At 34.2% G+C, this 17,214-nt stretch overlaps 1 protein-coding gene across 9 annotated transcripts in view; it reads left to right on the top strand.

Moving 5' to 3' along the window:
- The window catches only part of LOC148600040 (uncharacterized), a 34,719-nt gene extending 17,839 nt beyond the window's left edge, over positions 1-16,880 (top strand). For 5 of the 9 annotated variants that reach the window (XR_015917616.1, XR_015917617.1, XR_015917622.1 and 2 more), the window contains 7 exons: positions 1,269-1,408; positions 2,518-2,676; positions 5,293-5,416; positions 6,526-6,613; positions 10,158-10,231; positions 15,137-15,204; positions 16,754-16,880. The gene's annotated coding sequence lies outside the window, so the exon portion shown is untranslated. Of the gene's footprint in view, positions 1-512; positions 619-1,268; positions 1,409-2,517; positions 2,677-5,292; positions 5,417-5,572; positions 5,648-6,525; positions 6,614-10,154; positions 10,232-15,136; positions 15,205-16,753 lie in introns of those variants that run through there. The other 4 variants (XR_015917623.1, XR_015917618.1, XR_015917619.1 and 1 more) reach the window with 4 other exon arrangements.
- Positions 16,881-17,214: the final 334 nt, after the last annotated feature.

Genomic DNA, 17,214 nt, shown 5'->3' with positions numbered 1-17,214 from the left:
ACTGATTATTTTTGTATTTTTTTTTATATTTCTGTGTAGATAATGCCTTTGGGTACAGTAATATGTAAGAAGAAGTTTATTTTTCTGAAATTCTAGCTATTTTGGGGGAAATCGGATTAGATTTCAATTTTTTTTTTCAATTTTTTTTTGGCAAAGGGGGTTTCAAATTGAAGTTTAGGGGTAAATTCCTACACACCCATGCTGAAAAAGTTCATTTTAGCAAAATGGAGGCATTTTACCAAAAGTACAGAACAAAGCTACAAGATAAATCAGCCCTTGGAGAGAACAGGGAATGTATATGGACAGGAACTTCAACACCCAATGGCAAATATGGGATTATAAATTGTAGATTTCCTGGTGCCATTGGCATTGAGTGGAAATCAGTTTATGTGCACAGGCTAGCATACATGATAGAGCATCAATCTGCTTATTTACCTTCAGTTGATGTTTCTCACTTGTGCCACAACACTAGCTGTATTAATGTTACCCATTTGGTGTTAGAGCCTCACGGCTTTAACAACAGTAGGCAGACATGCGTGTCAAAAGGGGAATGTGTTGGTCACATTGCCCCATTACCACCATGTTTAGTAGCCCTCAGGATGACAGACAATGATTTAGGTATTTTTTTACAAAATTAAGGGAGGGGAAGGCAGTCTTTATTTATTTTATTTTTTATTTATTTTTTTTTTTTTTGTATCAACTAAGAATCTTTTTGAAAGATTTAGGTGGTCCGTAAAATGACTTTTATGTTTGATTTTTTCTTTCATCACTGGGGCATCTTCTTTTTGCAGTAATTGCCATGCTGCAGCAATCCTGGTATAGCATCTAGTTGGCTCTTTTTGTAATCAAGTCTCTTTTTGTTGTGCTCTTTGTAGGCCTTGTGATCTTCCATGTTTTGAGCTATCTGTTGACGATTATCATTTTTTTACCTCAGTACGTTTTTCATATTGCTGGTGGTAAACAAAGTCTTTGTCCATCTTTTCGACGAAAGTGTTACAGTCATTTGAAATCTGTATTTCCAAATTCTTGCTCTTTTTTATGGCTGATGTACCAGGCCTGTTGTTGTTGCGATGAAATGCAGAATGTAACATCCCCTCCATATTTTTACTATGGGTTACATTTTTAGGTAGGCTTACATTCAGTGCACGGTGGAAACCTTCATTCTTGTGCGTCGTGTGATACATTTTCATACTATTGATTGCTTCTTCTCTTAGTATCATCTTTACCAATTCAGTGACTAATTTTTTGTCTGTTTTGTCCATCTGTAGCACAGTGATGTTATAGCAGCTGAGGTAGTAGGATCGCAACCACCAGTTACTTGTTTCTGTTCCACCACGCACCACAGAATCCCTGAAGCAGGATGAGCAGTCCCCATCATAGCACTTTAGTGTAGCAGTTACAATTGCAGGTAAAATTTTACCAATTTTTTCTATGTTTCTTTCATGATCATTCATAAGTTGGTTTAAAATCATCGAACATCGACATCTCAAATCAAGGCTAAATTTCTGTTCCAATTCTTTATTTTCCATATTTGTTTTACCTAGGAACATGGTCTCACTAAACTCGGCACGTAATCCTGTATGAAACTGATGTTGGCTCAGGTGCACCGGGTCAGCAAGTCTCTGCACTTCCCACAAAGGTACCAAGGCTTGGATAGCATCTTCAACTCCTTCCGCCGACCTGGCATCTCCATCAGTAGTAGCATACCGAATTAAAATACCCTGTAGTGCTAGTTGGTTTCCTATATCCTTACACATCTCATATTCTGACACAGGTGCCAATCTTTTGTGAGATGCAGTACATCCTTCATGGTCTCCGGGACACACTACTTCAAAACCAAGTCCTCATAACCATGCTCCCTTCCAACATAATAGGTTTTGGGACACTGCATCAATTATGTATTTTCTGTCTGTGTTTTGCTGTATCCCCAACATCTGTGACTGAGAAGCGTTACGCCCTGGTTTTTTTTCGGCTTGAGCGGCTTGAACCAGGATATCGACCATCTAGTGTCAAATCTACAAGATTTTCAGGCTTTCCGTTGCTTCTGTTATCAGCTTTTAATAGTTCTGTTTTCTCCTTCATGTCTTCTATATTCAGTTCTATCATCTCCTTTGCTACTCTGTCCGAGTTTCTCTGCATGCTACTTCTGCTAGGTGGTGGAACATTGAAACGGGCCAAAATCTCTTGTGTCTTCCTGTTTTCTATTGGACTGTCTAAGCCCACTGATGCCAATCCAACATTTGAATTTGAAGGATTTGGTCCCGGCTTGTTGTTTTCAACTTCTTTGTAGAGCTGCACTACTTCATTGGACACAAACCAACATTTCTTGCATTTAATTTTGTACATAGCACCACAACCCCATTTCTTAATGGTATGGGATTCCATCTGAGGCTTCCTGCAGGTACGTAGAGTTAATCTGTGTTGCTCATATGCTGAGTTAAACAGAGCAAAGATCTGTTCTTCATCAATGATGCGAGAATTTGAACTTATTGTTGTCTGTGTCTCGTCTCTTTTCAGGTGAAGTGGTCGCAGTATCATCTTCTGAGAATTATCAACAGCAGGATCATCATCATTCCCAAACTGGGAACAGCTGTCACTGCCAATGGTATGCAGTTCTTCTGTATCAGCTTCAACATGCTTATCGTCTTGTTGGTGATCTTGCAAATTCATTCAGATGTAAGTTTTTGAATTATCTTCATCTGGTGAAACTGCATTCTCAAACACAAGACCTTTCAACCATGGAGTATGACTTTTCTTGTACCATCCAGCATTCTTAGGTGTAGACCTCCTCTTTAGACCAGTTTTACCTTTGTTGTGTGGAGGATTGCCAGGAGCAAACATCTTGGAATATTTTTGCAGTCAGTCTTGGCACCAAATTCTGATATGATTTTTGCTTTCAAATGGCCACATTATATACTTTTCAGTTCTTTTGCTAATTTAGATAGTATTTTTTTGATGCTGTTTATGTTTGTTTAGTCTTAGAAAGGCTCAGGTTGAAGTCTTTTATTTCTTTTATCAGATAAATTAACTCTAATAGGATTCTGGGATAACCCCTCTGAGTGCAGGGGGGGGGGGTCAAAGAAACATCAATAGAAATCAAATATGGTGTGCAAATTCTGTGAAATGGAAAAAATATATTTGATTTAGAAATTTCTTAGTGGTTTTATTAAAAACATGTTCTTGATTTGCCTTCCTGAATTTTATTTCCAAAAAATAAATAATTTTGGCATGTTTTTTTTACTTTTTTCATCATTTTTCTGTCTAAATGTAACAAAATATGATAAAAACTATCTTTTTTTTATTAAAAACATAAAGAAAAAGTCAATTTCTTTTCATTTTGTCAAAATAAATTGTCAAATTATGCAAATGTCCTGTAGAGCAAGCCAACGAGTTGTGAACTTCTAAATCCTTAGCCTTTGAATATTTGGTCAAATCAGCTGTTGTGAAAATATTTATTTACACAGGGGATAATCATTTTGTCCCCAATTTGTGAATTGTTTCTGGTTTTTGTATCATTTCTTTATTTTATTAATACAATTTTATACTTTTTTATATCAAAGAAATACTTTAAAAATTGCTTTTATTTGTTGTAAATGTGTTTTTTTTTCCATATTTTTACCATATTAAGAATTAGATAATTCATACTTATTTTCTAATAAGTGTTTTTGTTAAAGCAGCTTTTATTACTGATAACATAATTATCTAAGAATAATTACCACTTTAGTTTTTGAGAAAATCTTTGTTTACAAAAAAGTTAGAGAAGTTTTTAAATAAGTGGTCATTTTCAGATTTTTGCTTTTTTCTAGTATAAGAAGGTGGTTAAGCAAGGCTCACAGTGGGTGTGTTTGAATCCAATTTGCCGGATCAAAAGTTGTTGGATTTAACCGAAACTTGTCAGAATGATGGCATATATATCAAAATTGTCAAAAAACTTCTTTATTTTGAATTTTAGAACTTGACCGCAACTAATAGAGGAGTGTGTTTACATATAAAATCAGCTGTTATTGCTCCAGTACTGATTATTTTTGTATTTTTTTTTATATTTCTGTGTAGATAATGTCTTTTGGTACTGAAATATGTAAGAAGAAGTTTATTTTTCTGAAATTCTGTGAAATTCTGGCTATTTTGTGGGAAATCGGATTAGATTTTAATTTTTTTCAAATTTTTTTGTCAAAGGGGGGTTTCCAATTGAAGTTTAGGGGTAAATTCCTATACACCCATGCTGAAAAAGTTCATTTTAGAAAAATGGAGGCATTTTATCAAAAATACAGAACAAAGCTACAAGATAAATCAGCCCTTGGAGAGAACAGGGAATGTATTATATGGACAGGAACTTCAACACCCAATGGCAAATATGGGATCATAAATTGTAGATTTCCTGGTGCCATTGGGTGGAAATCAGTTTATGTGCACAGGCTAGCATACATGATAGAGCATCAATCTGTTTATTTACCTGCAGTTGGTGTTTCTCACTTGTGCCACAACACTAGGTGCATTAATGTTACCCATTTGGTGTTAGAGCCTCACACTTTAACAACAGAAGGCAGATATGCGTGTCAAAAGGGGAATGTGTTGGTCACATTGCCCCATTGCAACCATGTTTAGTAGCCCTCAGGATGACGAACAATGATTTAGGTATTTTTGACAATATTAAGGGAGGGGGAGGCCAGGCTAGGGGAAGGCAGTCTCTGTTTATTTTATTTTTTATTTTTTTTTTACATCAACTAAGAATCTTTTTGAAAGATTTAGGTGGTCCTTAAAAGAACCTTTATGTTTGATTTTTTCTTTCATCACTGGGGCATCTTCTTTTTGCAGTAATTGCCATGCTGCAGCAATCCTGGTACAGCATCTAGTTGGCTCTTTTTGTAATCAGGTCTCTTTTTGTTGTGCTCTTTGTAGGCCTTGTGATCTTCCATGTTTTGAGCTATCTGTTGACGGTCGTCATTTTTTTTACCTCAGTACGTTTTTCATATTGCTGGTGGTAAACAAAGTCTTTGTCCATCTTTTCGACGAAAGTGTTACAGTCATTTGAAATCTGTATTCCCAAATTCTTGCTTTTTTTATGGCTGATGTACCAGGCCTGTTGTTGTTGCGATGAACTGCAGATTGTAACCTCCCCTCCATATTTTTACTATGGGTTACATTTTTAGGTAGGCTTACACTCAGTGCACGGTGGAAACCTTCATTCTTGTTCGTCGTGTGATACATTTCCATACTATTGATTGCTTCTTCACTTAGTATCATCTTTACCAGTTCAGTGACTAATTTTTTGTCTGTTTTGTCCATTTTTAGCACAGTGATGTTATAGCAGCTGAGGTAGTAGGATCGCAACCACCAGTTACTTGTTTCTGTTCCACCTCACACCACGGAATCCCTGAAGCAGGATAGCACTTTAGTGTAGCAGTTACAATTGCAGGTAAAATTTTACCAATTTTTTCTATGTTTCTTTCATGATCATTCATCAGATGGTTTAAAATCATTGAACATCGACATCTCAAATCAAGGCTAAATTTCTGTTTCAATTCTTTATTTTCCATATTTGTTTTACCTAGGAACATGGTCTCACTAAACTCGGCACGTAATCCTGTATGAAACTGATGTTGGCTCAGGTGCACCGGGTCAGCAAGTCTCTGCACTTCCCACAAAGGTACCAAGGCTTGGATAGCATCTTCAACTCCTTCCGCCGACCTGGCATCTCCATCAGTAGTAGCATACCGAATTAAAATACCCTGTAGTGCTAGTTGGTTTCCTATATCCTTACCCATCTCATATTCTGACACAGGTGCCAATCTTTTGTGAGATGCAGTACATCCTTCATGGTCTCCGGGACACACTACTTCAAAACCAAGTCCTCATAACCATGCTCCCTTCCAACATAATAGGTTTTGGGACACTGCAACAATTATGTATTTTCTGTCTGTGTTTTGCTGTATCCCCAACATCTGTGACTGAGAAGCGTTAAGCCCTGGTTTTTTTTTGGCTTGAGCGGCTTGAACCAGGATATCGACCATCTAGTGTCAAATCTACAAGATTTTCAGGCTTTCCGTTGCTTCTATTATCAGCTTTTAATAGTTCTGTTTTCTCCTTCATGTCTTCTATATTCAGTTCTATCATCTCCTTTGCTACTCTGTCCGAGTTTCTCTGCATGCTACTTCTGCTAGGTGGTGGAACATTGAAACGGGCCAAAATCTCTTGTGTCTTCCTGTTTTCTATTGGACTGTCTAAGCCCACTGATGCCAATCCAACATTTGAATTTGAAGGATTTGGTCCCGGCTTGTTGTTTTCAACTTCTTTGTAGAGCTGCACTACTTCATTGGACACAAACCAACATTTCTTGCATTTAATTTTGTACATAGCACCACAACCCCATTTCTTAATGGTATGGGATTCCATCTGAGGCTTCCTGCAGGTACGTAGAGTTAATCTGTGTTGCTCATATGCTGAGTTAAACAGAGCAAAGATCTGTTCTTCATCAATGATGCGAGAATTTGAACTTATTGTTGTCTGTGTCTCGTCTCTTTTCAGGTGAAGTGGTCGCAGTATCATCTTCTGAGAATTATCAACAGCAGGATCATCATCATTTCCAAACTGGGAACAGCTGTCACTGCCAATGGTATGCAGTTCTTTTGTATCAGCTTCAACATGCTTATCGTTTTGTTGGTGATCTTGCAAATTCATTCAGATGTAGTTTTTTGAATTATCTTCATCTGGTGAAACTGCATTCTCAAACACAAGACCTTTCAACCATGGAGTATGACTTTTCTTGTACCATCTGACTTGGCAGAAACATTGTATGCGAGAGTCTCTACAAAAGATCCACTTATGGTTCCCCTTAATCACAATGGTCCCCTTAGAGGCCATTTAAGCTTCTGATTGGCCAATTTTCAGTGATCAACTTCTGAAATCACAAGTATCAATGTTTTGAAACATGATAGGGTTAATGACTTTGATGCCTTCTACAAATGATTCATCTTTCGTGGGGCTCTTGTAACTCATGGGGTGGCTGCAGCCACTTGAAATTGCCTTTGAAACCCTATGGGAAAACACATTTTGGCCTTTGTCTTTGCTTTTGCAAAGCAGCCAAAAGTGACCAAACTTGGCAGAAATAATAAAATGGACAACTTTAACATTTGATTAAATTTTGATTCCACTTGATTAAACAAGATTGCGGCCGGAGGCCATTTAAGCTTCTGATTTTCTGAGTTTTCAATAATCACCTCCTCTGAAACTACAGGTGCCAATAATCTGAAACTGAGTAGGGTTAACTACCAATGTCTTCTGCATGATCCACCTCGTGTGTGGCTCAGGTGGCACAGTGGGTGGCTGTGGCTTATGGAACCCTATGGGGAAACACATTTTGGCCAATATGTTTACTTTTCTGAAGGCAGTGGTGACCTAACTTGGCAGAAGTAATGAAAGGGACAACCCTAACAATCCTTTAAAAACGCGTGCCAAAATTTTGAAACTTGATAGGGATAATGACCTCAGTACACCTTACAAATAGTCTATGTTTTGTATGGCTCTGGTGATGGCAGGAATGATGTAAGTATAGAAAACTTTGTTAATCTTTTATTTAAATGATCTAATGATATGACCACATGATTTCAAAGTTTCAAGGTGAGTGATTCTGGCACTCTAAAGCCTCTAGTTTTTTTTTCAAATACATTTTATTTGAGTGTCCAATATGTGAACACAAGGGTATGTGAGCATTTGTAATACCCACCACTTACAAAGAGGGAGTATTTTTGGGAATGGGGATGTTTGTCTCATTTTGACTATTTTTGATCAGAATACACACAAATAATGCACATACAATGCATATTTTTAGGTTCAGTATGTTTTTGGCACTACACTGCCATTTTGCCCAGAAGTGGTTAGTGAGACCTAAGGAAGTTAGATGGACAGCATTTTCAGTCAGAAACAAAAAGATCTACACTTTGATTGATTCACAACCTCTATATTCTTTAAAGGAGAAGGGGTGAATATATACCGTGATAATGGGTCTTATTGGCCTCAAATTCAACTGAAAATTAATCATAAAGTGTTCAATAATTTCAGTTGTGAATTTTGAGACTTGAATCAATCACAAATGAGAAAACATAAAGACTTCTAATAATTCTTGAATTCAACGGACAGACAAATTGCTTGAAGTTTACCAATATTAAAATATTATATTGTACTTCTTGATCACTCTCTGGTCATATTTTTGGCAAGGAACAACTTCATATTAGTAAATACATTCATTATTACATAAATTATCATATATATGTAAAAATATAAAGTTGTTTCTTAGGTTTTGACATAGTTTTCTGGATGTATATGTAAATATGTCTGAAAAAAAAACAAAATTTAAAATTCTCAGCAGTTTTTTGCTAAATTATGTAAAAGTATGGCACCATTATGACTTCTTTACAATGAACTAATGCCACGAATGATTAGTTTTCTTATATTTTTATATTTTACTATGTTTTGAACAACTTATACAACAAAGTTGATATTTTTAGGCAATATTCATAGCTTAATGCCCCTTCACCTTTAGAATTTGGACCTTTTATTTAATTTGGTTTTCATTGGGGTTAAATGGGATGAAGTTTAACTTTATTTTGATTTAAAAAAAAATAGTTCTTTTGTAATTATCAACATACTAAATGTATCTATAAATTCCACTTTTCACTGAATTTTTTAACAGTTAAATATCAGATTATAATTCTATATTCTATGATCACATTCAGCATTAAGAAAGTTGAAAGTTTTTTAAAGTTAAGCCCTAAGATATACACACACATGTTTGATATTGTATTTAATTTAAACTATTGACTGTACATGTACCTGCTCTCAATATTCAGTTTCACACCTACAAGTTGAATCAATTGGCACACTGAGATAAATTAAATTATACCCCCACTTGAAAAGCTGGAGGTATATAGTGATGATGTGTCCATCCGTTTATCTGTTCCCAGTTTTAATCTGCAACTTCTCTGAAACTGCTGAAAGAAATTTGATGAAACTTAACAGATTCTTTGATACTGTGAAAGTATTTTGATTTGTGGATTCCAATTTCTATGGAGCAGGGATGAAACATAAGTTTGTGGATTATTGAATTTGTGGTTTTGAAGTTTTAACAATGGGAACCTACTTTTCATTGGGAACCAAAGAAACAGATCCTGTTATGGCCAATTTTGGCCTCAAAATTTGAAATTGTTCAAAATAAAGCTTTTTATCCTTTTTGTACACATAAGTGTTTAAACCAGCTAGTTTGATAAGATTTAGGCCAAAACAGAAAAGCATCTCATCATTGTAGCACAAACAAAATTGCCTAAATGATGAAAAATCCAGAAAATCTTAATAATTCAGCATATATTTGATGGTTTTTGTGAAAAATCAATTTGGTCACATGCGTGATCATTCTTTAAATTTATATTTATTGTGTAGTTTGTAAGATACAACATTTATGTCAATATTTGGATAAACACGGATATGAATCACCACTCCCTTTTTAGGCAAAAACCATAGAGAAATATGCACAAAAATGCATCAAAATTGAAGATTTCACTACTACGTGTTAATTTTGACTGCTATTAGGTCAAATACATTCATGATGTCACCAAAATCGGCTGAGATGTATTTACTTCAACCATTATCCTTTCAAATAAACCAACTAGTATAGACCAAAACAAATCTTTCAAAAATGTTGAATACTAGGGCCAAAATAGGACCTTACCAAACCTATTCCTTTCATGGTTTGGCCTACCCACTGAAACCATGAAAAATGGTACCCCAGGAACAATTGTACTCTTACAGTACATGATTCCATACTGCATCTCCTATTTTGTTTTCCCATCTGATTGACTTTTGGGGTTTCCTGATGCAAAATATGTACTTAGTCATTTGTAGACCGAAAGGGGACCCTCTGCAAATTGTTTACTTCTCTGAAAATGCTGAATGGACTTTGTTGAAATTTTCACAGATTCTTTATTACATTATACCTTTGTGTACCTCCTATTTTATTTCCATCTGAAAATCACTTATGGGGTATCATATATGGTTTCTGGGGAGGGAAATCACTTGTGAGGGTATCACCATGTAGGCTTTGCTCAGTTTCCTTAACTTAGCAGATCAAAATTTTATTGCTAAAATAATCTTTTTTATTTCAGCAGATGTACCAGTTATATGGTCTGTAATCTAGCAGTCATAACTCTAGTAGAAAAAGCTTTTTGACATAATAGAATATGTAAGTCAAAGAATTAGCAATATTTTTACAGTTTTAGTACTGCTGTAAGATCTGAAAATGAGATTTTGTCTGTGATTATATATTTTCTATATTTTCGTCTTCAGTAATACCAATAAGTTATTACTACTTCTTCTAATAGTTGTGATTACACCCAGTCACAGTTTTATAACACCACTAAAAAAAATTGATATGGTATAATGGAATCGCCCTGTCATCCTAGTCATTGGTGTCTCTTCACTTTGGTCTTTTTATGATAACATGAGTAAAACTAATTCAATTCTTTTAAAGCTTTGTTCCTAGGGACAGACATGGTGGAGGACTCCATAGTTTTGGGTGGTTTTTTGCCCCAACTCCTTTGAAAATATGTAACTAAAAAGAGGAAAAAAAGGTGAAATCATTTGAATTGATAGAAAAGTTTATTTTAATTCTATTTTTTAAGGAATTAAGTGTCAATTTGTTCCTCTTAATTTTTTTTCAGATTTCTTTAGAAGCATATTAGGGGTATACAGAAAAAATATTATCTTGCCATGATGAGTTACTATCTTGTCATTGCAATTTATCATCTTGTCGTAGCAATTTACATATCATAACCGAGTTGCTGTCTTCCCATGGTTTCATTTTATCTTTCTACGACAAGTTTCCATTTTGCCATATGAAGGTTCTCTTTGATCTCATTTCTTTGAATATTTGATGTGCTATTTAGTAATGAAATCTATAAGAATTAAGTAAAATTGAAAAGTAATGCATCATATTTAGGAAAAAACACACTAATTTGACATTGTGAGCCAATATGTTTTGGTCCATTGAAGACAAAATGACAGCTAGTTCATCTTAGAAGTTTCAGAGGAAGCAGAAATATAATAGAATGATTGGGAAAATGAGCTATCTCCCTTTTAAAAGCGTTTAATTTCACACCATTATCTAGGCTTCTTGCGGAAGAAATGGTTTCCTTTTGAAAATAGTGTTTTATTTGTTTGTTCAATCTAGATAGTATTGTCGGTCATTGTTATCAATAAAACATATACCTCAGTGACCCCTAATTGCTACCCTACGTAAAAACTAAGTCATTTTTAGCTCACCTGGCTGAAGGCTATGTAAGCTATTCCCATCACTGGGTGTCCATCATCGTCCATCGTCATTGTTAACAATTTTACAAAACTCTTCTCCTCTGAAACTACTTGACCAAGTGGAACTTAACTTGGTATGAATGTTCCTTGGGGTATCCTGCATAGAACTGTTGTGGGGATTTTTGATCCGTCGAAAAACATGGCCGCTGTTACTAACAATAGAACATAGGGGTCAGGCAGTAGTGTTTCGCATACATCTCCTAACCAGGATAAAAGTGTTCAGCATGATGAGATCTATCTGTGGTCGAATTTTCATTTTCATCTATTAAGCCATATTGGAGTTATTGCCCTTTTTCAAAGTTTTTAGCCATTTTTAATGTTATTTCTTTCAAAAATATTTTCCTCTGACACTACTTGAAACAAAACTTGGTATAAGTGTTCCTATGGGTATCCTGCACAGAATCGAAGTGGGGTTTTTTGATCTGTTGAAAAACATGGTCACTGTTACTGAAAATAGAACATAGGGGTCAAACAGCAGTTTATCGCATATATCCAAAACCATTCAGTTTAGCCAAATTCTTTCATAGCTGAAATGATCCTTATTTTTAGGACTACAAAAGTCTTCAGGCATAAAACTTGTCAGACGGCTTCTTATAAGAGTTATTGGCCTTCACAGGAAAATGACAGGTTTTTTTTTACAGTTTTCAGCCAGTGTCTTGAAAACTATGATAGATTTAGACTTTCATTTACTGAAATGATGCTTATGATAAGTCCTATCAAAGTTATCTTGAGTCAAAATTGTTGGACAACTTCTTGTTTAATTTATTGCCCTTGAAAGGGAAAATTCAACAATGAGCGATTCAGGCTCCTGGGAGCCTCTTGTTTTAGTACAGCACTACTTCAAATCTTACCTAATTGAGTACTTAATGTTACTACTCGAAATCCAGTCTACATTTTTTATAAAGTTTATACAATGGTGCATTTATTGGTTTTAGCATTTCTTTTCCTTTGTCGATTAATTTGAATTAGTGCTTTTACAATAAATATACTGTATAAGCTTTCTTAAAGGTTCACCATTTTAAGTACAAGTTGTCACTTAGTTATCTGACAAGTAAACCTATTTATCATACTAGAATACTTTTATTATCTGACTAGTTAACTTACAAGAAAAAATTGTCTTGGTCATATAATCACTCCGTCGTCTTATGTTAACTTGCGTTAAACTTGTCTGGTCTTTTTTGAAATTTCAACACATTGTTCCTAGGGACATGGTGGAAAGCCATATTGTTTTTTTTTTTTTTTTGAGGTTTTTATCCCATCACTTTTAAAAAGAGGTAAAATGTGTTATAATTGGAATAAAAAAGAATGTTCTAAATCTGATTTTTATGATTCAAAAGTCAATGTGTTTCTTTTAAAATTTTGTTTTAAAAATATTTACAGGATAGTCTTTTGAGTAAAGGGGATACAAAATTGGGTCATGCAAAATTTTTTGTTCAATTTTTTGTCAAATTTAAAAAAAAATGTATTTTGTATTTGATAGCTGCATATGTTTTTTAATCCGATTTCTGTTTCTCTTAAGGTTTTCAAGTCATTAAAGGTCAAAGAGGCCACACCCTAAAAAAATGTGCTTTAATTTCAACAATATTTGATGTATATAGTTAGTATTGTCTCCTTAGTTGAATGGTAATGATGCAAATGTTGCATACCATGATGTTTTTTTGCAACAAATGCATAGCGGTCTAATGGCCCCACCCACCCTTGACCAAATGGGATAACAAGGCATAGAGCAACCCCATCCTAAATTTTGTTGAGGGATTCTAAAATTTCCTACATATCAGGTACTCTTTTTCTTTTTTACAATCAAAATTTATCGACTTATTATCCTTTTGTCTCATCCTTTTTCATTTCATCATAATTTCATGTTCATTTTATCATCCCTTTCATGTTCATCGCATGAATATAGCTGAAATATTGCTGTTTGGGCGTTAAACCCCAACAATCAATCAATCAATCAAGTAGGTGAGTGATTCAGGCTTTTCAAGAGCCTTTTGTTCTTTTAAATTGTTTAATTTTTTTAATATATTCCTCATATGTCGCGAAAGTTTCGCGACATTTGAGGAATCTAATAAAAAAAATTAAGATACAATTTTTAAGTTATTATTTCTTTGATGTTTGCGTCATCTTTAAGATTTCCAATTAGATCACTTGATTATGAAGCACTAAATTTGCTACATGTATGTTAATCATATCTGGTATGTAGTTGGATTAGCATTACTACATCACAATTCAGTTTCATTTTTTGCATATGCGTTTGCAGTCATGTTTTATTGACTTTATTGATTTTGAAACTTCAGATTTAAATGTTAAGTTTTCTTTTTAGGTCAGTTTAGTATGAACCACTTGTGGTAGATCACTGAATCAAAATTATATATAAGTTTATGCATATGTCCCGGCATTCACGAACTAGTGACTTTGAAATTTTAAACTCTTGTAAGGTTGTAATTTGCTGTAGTTTTGCCTCTAATTGGTAGAAAGTAGATCTTGGGATTTTTTTTTATTATTAATCAATTTTGTGATTTTGTTCAGTAGAAGGTTATTTATTTTTAAGGTTTTTTAACTCAGTTCATTTGTCATGTGTACTCCATTGCTGGGGCATATGAATTAATTACAGAAAATGATAATAATTTTTTTCTGAAATTTATGTATATAATTCGGCTTGTAAGTATCTTTAGGCTAGAGAAGTTTTATATAGTTTGCGCTCGTGAATTCTTTTTAATCTGCTCTAATGTGTATATTGACATGCACATGAAAATTTATTGTGGTCTAGTGCCTATTAGGGGGTATCAGAAATGTAATTTGCTAGTGTTTGCTGGGGTAATTTGATGTTTATTTTCAAGAATTCTGTTAATCTACATGAAAGAGTAATCAAGGGAACCAAGGTTATAGCAGTAAATCAAAAGAATGTAATCCAGAATCAAAAGCCAGACATGGAAAACAGACATACACAACAAAGAACATAAAATAACTAAAATCATACATACGAAGTAACAAAAGCAAATGAGCAACTTGGACTCCACTAAAAACTAGGAGCATGGACCAGGTACACCGATAGGGTAAGCATCCTCAGCTTTTCTAGAAACACCAGCCGAGTTGCTCATTAAAAGTCAAGTCCGGGATAGCTGAAAGAGGAAAGGAAAAATTTGACACGTTGAACAAATAAGTTTTCATGGCACAGATGGATACACAGTAGCGATCCATGAGTTCATGATGACGATTATAAAACTTCTGTTGTGATGACTTCAATCTTGTAGCAACAAAACCCTGTTTCAGAAGCCTATTTGTTAGAGTTCTAGTGCAATACAAAAAGTCTGCGTAGTTTCGGCAAGTTCTGGCATAATGTATTAGTTGTGATATAAACACTCCATACGCAGTAGCTGAAGAAACTTGCCACAGATGAAAGGAAAGTTGACAATTCTGAATGAAAAGTCATCACGTTTATCATAAAGTTTGGTCAATAGTTTTCCTTTACCATCGATTTCTAAGTGTAGGTCAAGATATGAGGCTGACTTTGCAGTGGCATTAGTATCCTTTATCTCAAGTTCTGTGGGGTAGATGTGATTTATCAAATTCCCGAAATTAGGATTGTTTATAGATAATACGTCATCTATATAGTGGAAACTGAGATTAAAAGATCTAGCCAAACGATGTATAATGTTTTTAAGTCAGAATTTTAACTGAGTATGGGAAATAGAAGTATACAGTGTTGAAAAATCATAGGTTTTAATGCTATTAAAATCTTGAACTGATTGTTTCCAAAAGATCTTTTCGAATTTTTCAGGATCCACAGTAATACCACTATGGGAGTAAAAAGTGTTGTGGTAGGACTGCAGACCCTCTTTGACAGTTGTGAGTATAGAAGTTAAAAGTATTGAAAGAGGTTTGGTGGTACATTTTTCAGATCATTGTTTGTATGGATTGATGTGGAGTTAAGGAATCCAGTACATAAACGGTAAATTACAATCATTGTCCTTGGTAGAGAGACCAAAAGAAATGTACTCTGATTTTCCAATGAAACTGCACTTTACTTTTGCTAGGGTTGCTAGGTGTGAAATATAAACCAGTGAGCAAAACATTGCTCAGCTTTGAGATTTTCTGGACTAACTGTACACTAGGAACATAAAAACAACCACAAAATTATCTGTGAACTAGGTTTAGACTGAAATCTGACAATTTAGTTCATTTTTATGAACCCAATTAATTCTGTATGTCAAAATCAGGGGTTTTCACAGCCTTGTCTTAGGGTCTATAAAAGCACAGAGTTGTGTTTTTTAATTGTTTTGAAATTTTTTGTATTTGCTAGAGAAAAAACATTTATAATGTGAAAGAAGACCTCATAGTTTCATTCCATTGACGTTAATACATCTAGTCAATGCATGTATGTTCATGTACCTTATGAGGTCTCAGAAATGCTTTATTTAGAGTAAGTCATACAATGTAAGGTTTCAAAACAGACAAATTTTGTAGAAACACACATAAAATACAGCTGACTGTTGGCTTATGTATCTTACAAGCTTAGAATCTTACATTATTTCACATTTGTTTCAGCTTTTTGTTCAAAGCCAAAATAAAGGCTAGCATAAGATAAAGGTCAAAATCGCACTTGAGCAAGCTACGTTAAGGTCTGGTTTAAAATGATCTGAAGTGACACTGTTAGCTTTGAAACCATTTCATATTATTTTTAATGTACATTTTAATATATATAGGCCACTTCAAGTTTTAAGTTGATCCTTTTAAGTCACTGTCAGAATCATAAAATGAGTTTTCATACCTACCCCTTTACGTGGTCTTAAAAAACACAATGTTTTGCCTCAAACCAACTCTAGCTCTTGTAAATTGAAATACACGTGATGATGCAACTGATGTAAAACAAGTTACCAAAAATATTGCATTTAAAAAAAAACCGGACTTTTTAAAGGGCTCTTATTTATTTTGACCACAAGACATGTGAGTCATGGAATGAACTGATAGTTCCCCATCTCCAGGTCATATGAATTTATTCCAGAAAATTTGTTAATTTTTCTAATATTTATATATAAAATCAGGCGTGTAGGTATCTTAAGGCCAGAGAAGCTTTATTTAGTTTGTGGTGGTGGAATTTTAAAAATCTGCTCAAATGTGTATATTGAAATACACTTGAAAATGTATTGTGGTCTCTTGCCTATATCTGTTTCATCCATATGCTCTGCAGTTACTATCAAATATTGAACAACAATGACCATGCACAACAGGCAAGACATACATGTATCTCTGTGATAACAGTGTTTATTTTTGTAAAACAAGGGTATTTTTGTTTTACATTAGGAAATGTATGAATATTTATCATAATTTGTTTTTATATAATTCCTAGAAATATTTTAACTTTTAGTTAAATGAATGCATTCTTATATGTTTGTAGGTATGGTTTACAACAGCCATAGGGATCACAGCAAGCTGGAACAAGTGGATAGTTAGAACAATGGGAATGTATTAAAAGACAGAACAAACTGTACCATTATAGAAATAAAAAATTATAAAATTCTAAAATATGTATATTTTTTCAACAAGTCTGAAATCTAAAAAACCCTTTCTTTTCTCTGATAACATGACATTTAACTTCTTATCTCCTATATGTCCTTAAATAACAAAGTAAATATGAAGGATATATAATTTTGGAGGCCAGCTTACTGTAGTTTGCTGATTTCTGTACATTAGCTGGCATCGGAAGGCCAGTTTATGGTACGAATGTTCTTCATATATATATTGTAACAAGTAACTTGAATATTGCATATGAACACAGCCCCTGCCAACAGATAGTGAAAATAATTTATTTTTACAAAAAATAGGGATACTACAAGGCACTTCTTATGCTGATAGTCA

This window comes from Perna viridis, chromosome 13 (genome assembly GCF_037379345.1).
Source record: "Perna viridis isolate PV_CMFRI_1.1 ecotype Kerala chromosome 13, ASM3737934v1, whole genome shotgun sequence".
In the NCBI taxonomy this organism is placed as follows: domain Eukaryota; kingdom Metazoa; phylum Mollusca; class Bivalvia; order Mytilida; family Mytilidae; genus Perna; species Perna viridis.
Note: the sequence above shows the minus strand (reverse complement) of the source record. Positions and strands in the feature narration are given on the sequence as shown.